Below are 13,174 nucleotides of genomic sequence, written 5' to 3'. Positions count from 1 at the left end.
TCTGAAATATTTCAGATTTTTTTTTTTTTTTTTTTTCTCAGTCAGGAAAAGTAACATAATTTGCTATACTTTGACCAAGAATCGAACTCCAGAACTTTCGGAAATGAATGTGCTTTCCATTTACATCACGGGGGCACGCGATGAAGAGAAAGAAAAACTTTACAAAATTAAGAATTTTGTTATTAAGTTATTTAATTGGACAGTTAAGTTTAAAGTACCGTTAAGATAATTATTTTTACGGTGATGATGTCAATGCGAATAACTGAAAAACTGATAATAATGAAGTAATCTTCAGGTGGAAAAATTATTGATGAATTTTGGTATAAGACAGAATGTAATTTCAGCAAAAAAATAAGATAATTTATTAGCATAAACGCATATCACTATAGATGAAAAAAAAACCTAAGAATAATTGCAAAAAATAAATATTACGGAAAAATGGAAGGTTTTCTTGTTTTACAAATACACAAACAGAATGCTATATTCTTTCTGCAGATGATTTTATTTTAGCCGCAGTAAGACCTACCGATAGCCAGAGGAGACAAGTTAGTGATTTGATTTAGGTTGAAATCCCCAGTGGCGTGGGTATTTTCGCGGATTTCCCCATATGTATGAACTCGAATATGAGGAAGTTTCTGTTAGAAGATCTTCCACAAAGGCACTATTTTATTAGGAAGGTAATCTGTCATGCTTTACCTTAATTCCTTAAAGAATATAAAGAAATCTCGCATTCTACATAGTCTGACTCTAGGAAACTGTCTAAGTTTTTAATTATATTAGCAAAAACATTCAGAATTTTTCAACAATCTTAAGAATTTATACACAACAGATTACTATAGCTTCGTGAGAAGAACAAAATTGTAAAACTGAGAGATCCTTATTTAAAATGTAAATCTAATTGCCCAAGTCTTATTTTTCATTCAGCCGTACTAGGAAACATATAACGTAAAAACTGTTAACAATAAGGAAAAAAGTATGAATTATTAATATAAACTTTTCTCATTAAATATTATCAGAATTGGGAATCATGTCATATAATCTGTGATCTGCCATTTTATCAGGAAGCTAATGTACTCTGCAAAAAAGTAACCTACTTCTAGCAATAATATGACCAAGATGAACACCATCTTTTGATTCGACGAAGAACGGAATAAGACGGCAAAATAAAGCTGAAATTTGCTTTTTTTCCATGGCACCTGGTCGCTGGACAGACTAAGAACATGTAACTGTCATGCTCTTTGGAAAAACCTCCTCCAAGGAGCATGGCAGTTACATGCATGGCATTGAAGTTAGATTACGTTTTCGTAGGTCACCATGCAGTATTAGCTAAAAGAAACTCTTTTTATAGATTTTCAGGAACAAATGCGCTATTTTTAATGCTTTCTTACGAATAAATATGAATCATAAGTCAAACAAAACGCACAGACGTCATGAACTAAGAAGGAGTAAGTGGGTCTCAGAATAAGAACAATGTAGAAAAATAAAGATCCAACTCTTTCAGATTTTTAATCAAATAAATTTGATATAAATTATCTAAGCGATTAATTTCAAATGAAATTTAGACTTTAGAACCAGCCTAAATGTTTCGATTTCAAATGAAAACTGGGGCCCATCAGCGGTCGAGCGGTAAAAACCGCTGAACACTCGTAGTTTGTTTCGAAGTTCGAGTTCCGGCGAACGGGTTGGCTGCATGGGGATTTTCGTGGTTGTCCCCATGTGTAACGCGGATACGAGCCAGTTTCCCTTAAAAAGACCTCCACAGGGCATCCCTCCCTTTCCGTGTAGTGCCTAACGGAGGAGCACGTAATAAGTAAAAAGCAAAAATGAAAACTGCGTCCAAGTAACCTAAGCATTTAACCCTATATTCCTTTCTCCAATTTGCTTTTCAAACATTCACTGCTATGTTGCTTCTCAATACTTCCAATTTCAAATTTTCATTCTGTGTTTGAATTGTTTCCGATTGCATATCTCTAAATTCATTTTAAAGCTGCTATTGCCAGATTCAATTCGAAAATATTTCCTTTCCATGAATATTTCTATCATTTAACGTCCATCGACATTCGAACGAATGTTTTCCGAGTGCAAATACATCATCGAATTGTGAACACTTTTGCGTAGCTGATCATAACCCGAGGACCTTTCTGCGCGGCCAACGCAACAAGTATGCGTCAACGAAAATGCGGAAGCGCTCGTGAAAGTTCAAGCTACAGAACTTTTAACTTTAAAGGATTTTAACTCCTACAGTTGTGCTTCGCGAGGTTGTTTTTACCTGTTCATTCTCTATCTTTAACCCTTGCTATTAACTCGCGTAGTAGGGTTACCACATATGGCGAAGTATCACTAAGATGGCCATGTTTTGTTTTACCATCGCTTTGCAGCAAGATCCGGGTATAATATAAATATTCTGCCAATGGCATGAAAACCCGGATTTCAACTGAAGAAACATCGAAGAGCTATTATTTCTGCACGAATCCAATGTGAGCAAAGACTTCATTTGCAGATAATATGTTCTGTTTAGTCAAATTTTTGTTTTTGAAAAAGACGTATTCTTTTTTGTATTTCGCAGCTTTTTTTTTTTTTTTTCCTCTCCTTTTTGTAGAAGTCCAGGGAAGTCTTTTGTTCTGAATGTTACCTTCTTTTAAAGAATTAGTTAATTGTTTTCTGAGAATTAAGCTGAGCTTTTGTTCTAACTGAGTAACATGAAAACCTTTAATTTGACATTTTTATGAAATTTATATCAGTTTTTATTCTTTGTTTAGTGTAAGATTTTATCGTTCAATGTGCTCGTGACTAGTGTCTTGCTACCAATGGATAAATTAACAGTAATTAAATGCTTTCTAGACTATCTTTCTTCTTTCAGAACTCACAAAATAAACTTGAGAATTCTATTTATATCTACACCTTTGCTTCAAATTGAGCTAATAATAACAAAATTATTCATTCGAAATCCATTGTGGAATATTCCATTAGTTCTGTGTAAGCTTTTATTGTACACAGCCAATGAAATTGTTTCTATATCCTTATTAAACTTTCTCATTCTGACCAGTTGCCAAATAGCTAAAGTCGTGACTAGATTTTATTCCAGCATGAAGGTTTCTTGGTTTTAAGAAAATATGGTCCGGTTTTCCTTAGAAATTCTTCCATAAATGTCCTGCTCCCTCTAAGCAGACAGCCTTCTCTTGCTTGGGCATTTTTATGACTTTCCCTTGTGTAGCGTTATCTCTCAGAAATCTTAATATCTCTTAAAAATCCTCCACGGAGACATTTCTTTCCCTACTAAACCGATAGTCCTAGTGAGTATAATACAACCTACTCCAATAGTTTAGGAACTGGATAGTGGATGTGCGTAATTCAAGCAATGAATTACAGTTATGTCTTAGAAAATGAAAGCAAGCTCTAGAAGATTTAACTGCACAAAGTTACCTTTTATTGAAAAGTAACGAGATTTTGACGATAAAGTTTTTTTAAAAAACACTTTCTGATCCACGAATCGTGGTGCTTAATTTACCGAATTTAAAATTAATTATTCTCTGCTGCTCAACAGAAATTCACTGTAAATTATGCCGTCATAAAATGCAAATTTTGTTATGAGCTATTTATTATATAATCATCAGCATATCACTTGGGCTCTTACCGCAATCAATACTTCTCATATTATTTATTTAAAAAATTAAATAAACAGATTAAAAACGAAAATAAAAGCGAGAGAATTCCTTCTTTGCATTAAACTGAGAAACAAATCCAGTTCAAAAATTCCGTTAAAATTGTTTTCCTTTTGCTTTTTTCCAACGACTTTTCTTTATGGCGTTTTGTCCTACATACGAGTAACAGGTAATCTGCATCGCCACCTACTTTAAAAATCTTTCGCTTCGACCTTGAATGGCCTGTACTTCCTTGAGTCTGAATAACAGGAGCAAAAAGACCAACAAAATTCGTTACAAATGGTTAAAAAAGCTGCTGCTTACAGCCTACTTATTGCAAGTGGCTTTATTTCCCAAACATTGTCGTAAGTTTGTTCTAAATTACAGTCTTCAGCTGTTTAGGTTAAACATCAGTTACACAGCTAATTTTATTACTAATACATTACTACATTTGATTCTTTGATTAATTTTTTTATCTAAAAAACTGCGGATTTCCAAAGTCAACAATTAAAAAAAATTAGTTTCGAAATATAATGTCTATTTTTGAGATCTAGTTTTTAGAGCATACGGTAAAATGTAATGGAACATAAATCTTCGACTTCATCCATTTGCTGACATAACTTTTTGTTAGTAGATTGGCTACCTAAACGGTCACAAAGTTTCCAAGAACTATCCCATTAGAGCTTTCTTCTTTTGTTGATTATGGCAGAGCATATAATTTTTCTCTACTTAAGGTGAAAATTACCTTACTAGAGGACTTTTTAGAATGTATATACTTTAGAAGAAATAACTTTATGGAAGACTTTATATGAAGAAACAGCTCTGATTAATGTTTCACACAGAGGAAACTATGAAAACATCATGCAAGCAGCCCATTCAGAGAAATCGAACATAAGATACTCTATGCAAACAATATCGAAGTGTTCACAGAACCTTCATAAAGTGTACCCTTTCCTGGTATATATCTTTCCTCTGACAACAAGAATAGAATAACAACAATATGGACCTCGTCCTCACTCCTTCATTCCAAATGTCTCCTCTGATCAGCACATCTCCATCCCACAACTTATCACCCGCCATGGCCCTTTTCCAATTTATTTCAAAAAGCATGGCATCACAAATGCTGATGTCTGTGTTTGTGGCAAAGACAGCAACCGTGGTCTTTATATGGCCAGCTTTCCTCCTGCCATCGCTTGGCATCTACGACCACCTCCAAATAACCCAAACAACATGGCAGCATACAAACCTATCCTCGTTACAAATCGGCCAGCAGTCACCAAAACCTGCAACATTCTGGATTCATTATCTGCGCTAGGACAGGACAGCTGTCAGGCTCACTAAACAAGGCATCCCTGATGAAAAACTTACATGTCTTGTCTAGTATGATCTCATCTGTGCTGAGTATGCGTATGTGATTTGATGCAAGCACAGCTGATGAACTCTGCTAACAGCTGAATAATTGTTTAATGTAACACTATATTGAACTGGGAGAAAATTTTGGCCTTCCGTATATAATTTCTTAGCATTTTTGTATATGTATTTACGTGCAGTGTTTTATATTTTTAAATATGCTTTACATGTATTTTATTTATATTTATTTTTATACTTGTGTTTTATACTTTGTATTCTATGTCTCAGATGTGCTTCCAATTAAACCAAGAAGGCATCTATAAGGAAGAAAATATCTGTAGTTGTTATTGATCCTGATTGGTTATTCATTAGGCTAGACCAGATCCACGAGTCCTAGAACCGCCAATAAATCCAAAACGAAGGTAAGTCTTTTTAATAGGTCTTTCGCTACAAATCCCAGAGAGGTGAGAAGATGCTCAGGAGGGAAATGATCAGTTTTACATTTCCTACAGATGGGGTAGATCTTATTTCCTCGGTCAAATTTAATCCATTTCAGGTGACACTTATGAGTCTCGTGAAAGTAGTCTGCTGAGCACGATTACCCCAAAAGCAATAGCACCTCCCCGCTGCCCACCAAAGTACCAGTCATGTGCCGGAGGAGAATACCAGGAAGAGGCATTAAAGTACCAGTCATGTGCCGGAGGAGAATACCAGGAAGAGGCAACAAAGTACCAGTCATTTGCGGGAGGAGAATACCAGGAAGAGGCAACAAAGTACCAGTCATGTGCCGGAGGAGAATACCAGGAAGAGGCAACAGTAGGTTTAATTCTCGAGCAGATCTCCAAAAAGGTCAGGGTGCCCATGGTCAGAGTCCCTGTAGCAACATCCTTAGCTAGGACATCAGCAATTTCAAGAAAATAACTTACAATGAATTACTTTTCCACGAATCAGAAAATACCTTACAACTTATAACCGTGATTTAGTACGTTCTGCCTGAACATTCTTGTTACGTTCAGGAAACATTTGCGCTGAACATTCTGTGAACGTTCTTGTGCGGAATCACTAAGCATTCATCGGGTTTATCCATCCGTTGAGCAGCTCGGAAAGATAGACTGTAATATGTTGCTTTGGATATAAATACGATGGTTTTGTGTTTTAGAAAGCACATGGTACACGTTATTTCCATTCCATTTGGCAGCATACATAACAATGCGTGTGCTATGTTTTTCAAGTCATTTTAGTTACCTACCAAGTAAAAGTTATGATAAGCATTTTATAATCAAAACGTAAAAATTTTCGAGTCTTTAGTATAAAAATCCTTTTGAAGATGTTTTTAGAAAGCATTACGATTTAAAAGGTAATGATCATTTTCTAATAGACGCTATAAAAATGTTATTAGGAACTAAATCCGAAAGAATTATATTTTATGGCGAAAAATTCTAGGTATGAAATCCTCGGTTAATACCGGATATGTATAATAAAACTTTATGCATGACTAGTTTTACCTACCGTAAAAAGAAAACAAAATTACGTTTCTGCATTTTCTGTCTAGTGGTTGACTAAATTAGGAAGAAAAGTACCTTCTTTATTCTAGAAACATTGCACGAATCTAAATTGATGCAATTATGTAAATCACTGCAAATGCCTCATCCTTTGTTTAGACGCCTTACAGGCGCTAAGTAGGTATTTTGGATTTATATTGCTTACTTAAAATGTCTCCTTCTTTACTTCTTCTGAGGAAGAAAGCTCTATAAGATGGGAGAATTTAATGTTTCAATTCCATCACTTTCGAAATGTACAATAATATTGTTCCAATTATCCGAGGCTATGCGAACAGGTTTAATATCCGATGTCACATAAGAAATTTCATTTATACATTTCAGTTTTGGAATATATAAATGCTTTGAAATGCATGCTTCATTATCAAAATGCATTTAGAGTTTGAAAAATGTAACAGCACAATAATGCCCTAATTATCTGATGTTGGACGAATTTAGGATTGGATGTTGCTTCAGACAGCTCAAGTTTCCATACAAACATCACATGTACGTTATAAAGACAGAAAGCGACGTAGCAAATGTTGATGGCTTAGCTTGTAGATAGCTTAGAACGTAGATCCATATTGAAAAGGAAGAATTCTGATAGTGTAGAGTGCTAAAAAGTGAACCATATTGACTAGGAATCTTGGCAGCCGAGAAAAATTATAGAATCAATTTTATTTCAATTTACATTTGTGGTCGCCGTACGAAGAGAGCGAAGGAAATGATGTCTTAATAAGAAGAAGCTAAAGTCCGCAGTTATCCAATATGGAAGCTCATCAAGAGGAATGTTTACTTTAGAAAAGTTTCAGTTCTCAAACTTTTGAGTTCAAGTTCCGAATAAGCCACATCATCAGCCTTACGCAAGCTCTGTGGCATAGATTAATCTAGAAACGGCGTAGTCCAGAAAAGTTATCATTAATTTTAGAATACAGAGGGAAACTATCGAAATTAAAAATGAGGAATTAAGAGACTGTTATTAAATTAATATATAAAGTTGATTTAACATTTTTTTATCTTATATGTAGTCATTTCACATTCGGAAGATTTTCAATTTATATAGTGAGCTACCATTTTTAAGCTATCTTTCATGTTTCAGCGAATTTAACATTATGTAATAGAACATGTTATTAGAAGTTATTATTCTTTCTTGATTCATTATGTACGGTGTTAGAGATATTTTACATTTATTACAACAACGTTGTATATGCTAATAAAATTATAAGTTAGCTATATTATGAGTCATATAAATTAGATGCATAGTAAATTACAAGCACGGAAACTGCTATTATAATATAAAATAAATATATAAATTATCAAAAACCATGTAAGTATAAATTATCAAAAACCATGTAAGTATAAATTATCAGGCACACTGCTTTTTAAAACCTTCAGCTACTAAGCAATGGCTCTCATTAATTTGAAAGATAAATTAGATAATTGTGAAAACCATGTAGTAGATTAGATATTGAAGTCCAAATAAAAACACCTCTAAAATGGCCCCATACGTCATGAATGAAATATTTTATTGGAATGGCACCATCAGCCATGCCTCGAAATTAGTAACATGTAAGAATTGTGCTCACAAATAGGTGTAACTTGTGGCCAATCCTTAAATAAATGGGTAAGCGATTTATCGCTATGTATAAGATGAAAAACAATTTAAGAAAGGTGTAAAAGACCCTTTTATTCAGAACTCAAAACAATTTACCAGAAGGCACTTCTTATGCTTACAAACCAGCCAGCATTTATGACGTCTCTCAAAAGTAATGGATTCAAATTAAAACAAAACTAAGTTGGCCAAACGCTGCGCAGAAATGATCAACGCGCAAGTTGACTCAAAGCTATACCGGCGTGACAAGCACTATCGGAAAGAATCAAACAACGTGGAGGACTGACTGCGATAGAAGAATTACAATTAGCAACGTGGCTTTCAGGAAGTGGGATATGCTTTGATTATACACGCGAACTAAAATTAGCATTCTGGTAGGAAAACGGAAAGGGAGAATGACGGTAAAGTTACATAACATAAAATAACTGGTTAGATAAAAATAAATAAATCCTTGTATAATAATAAATACCCAGATACCATAACGTGATATAACTGGATGTGAAAAATAGAAAGAATAATATCCAAGCGTTTGCGAAAACAAAAATAAAGAAAAGAACGTAATGAGGTCAATAAATTATTGATAAGAACTCATTTTGCTTTTAATCATTCAATTAATTAATGTTTGAGTTTTCGAATGCAAATTAAAAACATAGTTGAAAGAGAAGCATACAGAAGTAGAATTTAAAATTAGGGAAAAAAAAAGACATTAGTCTAGAGCTTAAGTAAAATTCAATCTATTGTTAAAAAAGAGTTTTGCTTTTAAAAAGACGCTTCATTCTTGCTTTGTTGATGTCTGTGCTTGGTTGCCGTGGAAAACAATGTTTCATTTAAAATCTAAGCGAATCGAAACCTGCTTTTCTACCTATTTTTTAAATCTAAATAGCTTCGAATTTAAGAAAAATGACATAGTATTAGGCTGCATGAATGATAAATGAACTTAATGTAATAAAAACCGAAAAAAGAGGGAGCAAGATTTAAGCTATACATGTCTTTTACATCAAAACAAAGAAAAACAAACATTAGCACTTATTCTTCGTATATCATTTCTTAAACACATAGTTAGTGGTTTTTTTACATCGAACCGGATACTATCATTTAAGCAAAGCACGCGATGGGTATCTATTTAATGGTTCCAAGAATAAAATTATGCATTGTTGTTGTTATTTTATACCAATGATGTCTTTTTGCAATTAAATAAAAATAACACAATAAAAGTCAACAGATTATGTTGTTGCAGAATGATATTAAATTCAAATGTGTTTTTGTTAACTTTTAAAATGTTTTGTTTTCTAATTGTTTACATTTTTTCTCTGTAATGTTTGGTTATAATTTCATCTTAAATGTGTCAAAATATAGGGTCTAGCAGATGGGAAGAGTAGCTTAATTCTTTACAAAAATGCATTATTTGTACATATCGCTATGGTTCTAGAGCTTGAAAAATTTAAAAATTAATATTATAAAAAAACTGAAAGGTTTCAGATTTTAAATAACGTCTAAAGGGGCATTTTTTTTAACATTTTGTGTGTTTTCTTTCTTTATTAAATATCATGTTCTTCGCACTTAAACCATAAAATTCAGTTCAACAGCAGTATCGCGAAATAATTTTAAAATAAGAATATCTTTAGAATTTCCTATACAGAGTCTCGCACGTTGGAGATAAAAATATTTTTTGTTCTTCGTACAGTGTTGCCATTGCTCGCTTTGAAATCGTTGAGATTGTTAATCAAAAATTCGTTGAAGTGTTACAAAATACAAAATCGATAATAAAACAAATTTCAAATTAAAATTAGGGCTTCCACATGCCCATATTCTATGGAAGATTACGTTATTCAAAATTTGATGGCTCTAGATACCGTTGTTTTATCACAGTATGAGAAACATACATATATTCTTAAAGATTCATCATTATTTAAATATAATACAGGGTGATAGTGTTTGGTGGCAACAATTTGAAAAGTGAAACAACGCTTATCGTGAATCGACGCAAAATGCCAAAATGAAATCAACAGTCCTTCTGGGCAAATTGCCCTTTTGGACTAATAAAAATCTTTCACTGTAGAATATCATTAAAATGATAGATATTTTTTTCTAAAAGAGTTGATTTCATTTAGACGTATAACAGGTTTCAAGACATGTTGTTAGGTGCATAATTGCGAACCTATATCCGACGTATTTATAATTACTGCTATGGCAACGACAGGGTTAACTAGCGGAAGATATCTAAGTGTCTCTGGCATTTTCGCAGTTAAGTAATATGTTTCCAAGTATATTGGATTGAAAGAAGATAACAGATATTGCAGTAGCAGATATTTTTTGAAATGCAGTGGAGAGTTTGGGCTAATCGTTTTACTGCTTGAAAATGGAACTTGCAAAAAAAGCTGTTATACAGGAAAATTAGAAAGCGTGATTTTTATTTATGTTTTATCAAGATGGGAACTGCTATCCCGTTTTCATGTCACGTGACAAGGTCAACAAAATTTGTTAATGTTATACAAGGGACCAATTTTCGTACATAAGATGATCAAGTTTTAAAAACACTTTTTTTTTTTTTTTTTTTTTTTTTTTATTTAACTAATGTTTATGCCTGCGTTCTAGAACAATAAATTATTACACTCATAGTAGTGGTAATTATTTTAAACATTACTTTGGAAATATTGCTTATATGAAAAACAATTTTTAGTCTAAAAGTCGGTAGCCCAGAAGGGTTATTATTCTCAAAATGGCATGTTCTGGCGTTTCACTATAAACAGCGAATTACATTTAAAATTTTTGTCACCAAATATTATCGCCCTATTAGTAGATCTAGAATCTGCGTGAATGTATGTATGTTTTTCGCATTGTAAAAACACGACAGTACTTAGAGCCATCAAATATTTTGAATGACGTAATCCTCCACCCGAACAAGTGTACCTGAATGCCAGAATTTTGAATTTCGAATTTGTTTTACTATCTATTTCAGATTTTGTAAAACTTTAACAAATTTTCGATTAACGAGCTCAACGATTTCAAAACAATCAATGATAACACTATACAGAAAAAAAAAAAAAAAAAAAAAAAAAAAAAAAAAAAAAAAAACCCTCCAGCTCGCGAAACGGTCTATCGGAAATTCTAAAGATATGCTGTTTTTAAATACTTTATGGTATTGCTGTTGAATTTTTATGTGGTTTAAGTGCGAAGAACATGATATCTAATAAAAAAGGTAACACATAAAACGTTAAAAACGTTCCTTTGGGCGTAATTATATTAAAGGGCATATATATATAAAAGGTCTGAAAGCTTTCAGACTTTCTTTTTTGTAAGTTTAACAACACTGATGCCAAACATCAAACTGAAGCGTCAAGAAACTCAAAATGCCATTTTGAATATAGTTTTCAGTAAAATATTAAAAATTTTTAAACGATCCCTTTTCCTTTATGATAATAGCGAAAGTATCAAAGAAAACCGAGTGGTTGGTAACCCATCATTAAGGATTTATTGGAAACGTCAACAGGGTTTCTTTAAACTGACTTTAGCGAATCTGCTTGTTTCCAACTGCTAAGAATCCTTTTCTGTATTTATTATTTCACTCCAAATTGTAATGTTTAGTTTTTAGAATCTGGCAACTACTTATCAGATATATTCCAAAAGTAATGCTTGTAGGTTAAAGTTAATTAACCTGTTCCATATGCGTATCTTATTTTTACTACTGTAGGTAAACTTCTGTAAATAAATATATTTAAATTATTGAATTAAGTTAATTTTGTATGTTGATATTTAACAATAACATTGTTAAATTGTTTACAAAGACAATCTGAAAAAAAAAAAAAAAAAAAAAAAAAAAAAAAACTGCTATCTTGAAATAACTCGTGAGTATAATTTTGAAACCTATCCCAAATGACTAGGCGAAAAAAAAACTGCAATGCTACTAAAAGTCGGTTTCAATCAATTTAATCTAAAATCATAAATTTGACAGTGATAGGTACAGATGCTGACCACTTTTTAACCGCAATATATTTGATTTGGTTTATTTAATTATGGCAAAGCAAACTAGGGCTATGGAGGGATGCCTTCGTGGAGGACTTTCTAAGGGAAACAGGCTCGTATCCACGTTACATATGGGGAAAACCACGAAAACGCCCATGCAGCCAGCCCATTCGCGGGATTCGAACCTCGGACCGAACTACCAGTGTTCAGCGACTTTACCGCTCGGCCGCTGGTGGGCCTAACCGCAAAATAATTGCTGTATGATTTTCCAATGAAATAATTTCATCTGGATATCTATTAGATACATTACACTGTGCAATAGATATTGTACAAATCAACATTAAGAAAATATTAAATTCGCAAAATAAAAGAGCATTATATAGTGCATATATGTAACGTCTGATTAGTATTAATTTAACTGCAAATGTAATAAAAATATTTCATTTTATGTATCCCCGTACTGAATTTTTGTCGAAAATTTTCGTCGAATATAGTTAAAGCTTGCAGTTTTGAAAATAATAAATAATAATAATATATTTTTCTCAAAATGATCTTCAGAAGTATCATCATTATCTTTGATACGGTAATACGACATGCTTTATTGTGGAGACATTGCACTCAAAGAAATGCCTTGTCTCCTTGTAGTATACACCCTTAATACCCTTTCTCTTTCTTTCTTTTTTCTAAGATCCGTTCATTACTGCAGGTATAGAAGGATCTACCACTTTTTTATGATCCTCACACCTCATTCTCTGCTTCTGGGTAAGCCATTAAAAGTTCCTTCAATCTTCGTGCTTTGTTATTATCATGGTTCGTGCAATAATGAAGAACCTTTCTTTAAAAGCAATGGAGGTTAATGCTACCTTAGCGAAGAACAGAGAGAATGTTGGGAAAAAAAAAAAGGGCAGATGAGCTATTGGAATGCTTTCTTTTGTCTTAAGTCTTCTGTGTAAGAAACGCAAAAGTTATAGTTTCTTCCAGAAAAATTGATGAATGGATACAGAGATCTGTACAGAATAAATTGATGGAATTTTTAGGAATTACCTTGTACAATTTTAAAACGCAAATGT

General features: G+C 32.9%; 1 protein-coding gene and 1 long non-coding RNA gene across 4 annotated transcripts in view; one reads left to right on the top strand and one right to left on the bottom strand.

Moving 5' to 3' along the window:
• The window catches only part of LOC146996044 (uncharacterized), a 131,475-nt gene that overhangs the window by 29,849 nt on the left and 88,452 nt on the right, over positions 1-13,174 (top strand). The window contains exon 2 of the long non-coding RNA XR_015042809.1: positions 5,280-5,413. This is a non-coding gene — a long non-coding RNA (uncharacterized LOC146996044). The remainder of the gene's footprint in view (positions 1-5,279; positions 5,414-13,174) is intronic.
• sas (stranded at second transmembrane protein) overlaps positions 1-13,174 on the bottom strand; it is a 167,631-nt gene that overhangs the window by 92,352 nt on the left and 62,105 nt on the right. The window lies entirely within an intron of this gene.

This window comes from Stegodyphus dumicola, chromosome 8 (assembly GCF_044657685.1).
Source record: "Stegodyphus dumicola isolate Sdum_Otavi_A_Nest chromosome 8, ASM4465768v1".
Taxonomy (NCBI): Eukaryota; Metazoa; Arthropoda; class Arachnida; order Araneae; family Eresidae; genus Stegodyphus; species Stegodyphus dumicola.
Note: the sequence above shows the minus strand (reverse complement) of the source record. Positions and strands in the feature narration are given on the sequence as shown.